The sequence below is a fragment of the Etheostoma spectabile genome, chromosome 10 (assembly GCF_008692095.1).
Source record: "Etheostoma spectabile isolate EspeVRDwgs_2016 chromosome 10, UIUC_Espe_1.0, whole genome shotgun sequence".
Lineage (NCBI taxonomy): Eukaryota > Metazoa > Chordata > Actinopteri > Perciformes > Percidae > Etheostoma > Etheostoma spectabile.
In genome coordinates, this window is record NC_045742.1 from 16,302,912 (window position 1) to 16,303,696 (window position 785).

General features: G+C 44.2%; 1 protein-coding gene across 7 annotated transcripts in view; it reads left to right on the plus strand.

Annotated features, from left to right (window-relative positions):
* Positions 1–785, plus strand: part of LOC116696318 (catenin delta-1) — a 20,181-nt gene that overhangs the window by 7,465 nt on the left and 11,931 nt on the right. The window lies entirely within an intron of this gene.

The window sequence follows — 785 nt, forward strand, 5'->3', positions numbered from 1 at the left end:
GTTATGAATTGATACTATAAATAAAATTGAATAGAATATGCAAAAATGAAACAACGGTGAGGGCAAGTAATGCAATTTGTGTAGAACCGACCACCTTGTAACAACGAAAACTCGGACTATCATGGCAAGCCTAGTGTTAACCTGGTCAAATATTCCTAAAGGTTTCTCACACCGCCTCAAAACACACAGACAAGTCTGATCGGTTACATGATTGGCCTCCGCAGCATGACGTGGGGCTTTTTTCTCCAAGAGTTGAGTCTGTCTCTACTTTTTTCCGCACGCCCGCTGCATTTTCTTTTGCGTGTGCCCCTGCGGCAACCCCCACCGCAGCTTAAATGCACCACCCCCATTCAAAATGAATGAAAATACCAGCGTGTTTGCCGGACTGTTGGACGGCCGACGCTGGCAGTCTAAACAGGCATTAAAGTCTTTGTGTGGGGGAAAACTTGAATGGATGAGTCATTACAACTTGACAGTCTTTCAAAGGAATAGATGTTGTACAAAAGAACCATGTGCAGTTTTCATGTCTGAGTTTCAGCCAGAAACATGTCTTTACAGTTGCCACTGTTGTATATTTGTTATTGAGTTCAAAAGATGTGTTGTGCAATCCCAACGATGCCGATTACCAAAAATGGATTGCAGCCTCAGTCCCCAACCAAATCAGATGAAATAATGGGTGAAATACCACTGTCTACTTAATATCAGCCCAGAAAATAGACACCCACTCCCTGTGCTTTAGTGTGTAGTAGGCTGCATGGATGTGTGTAACTCTCCCCCCCCCCCCC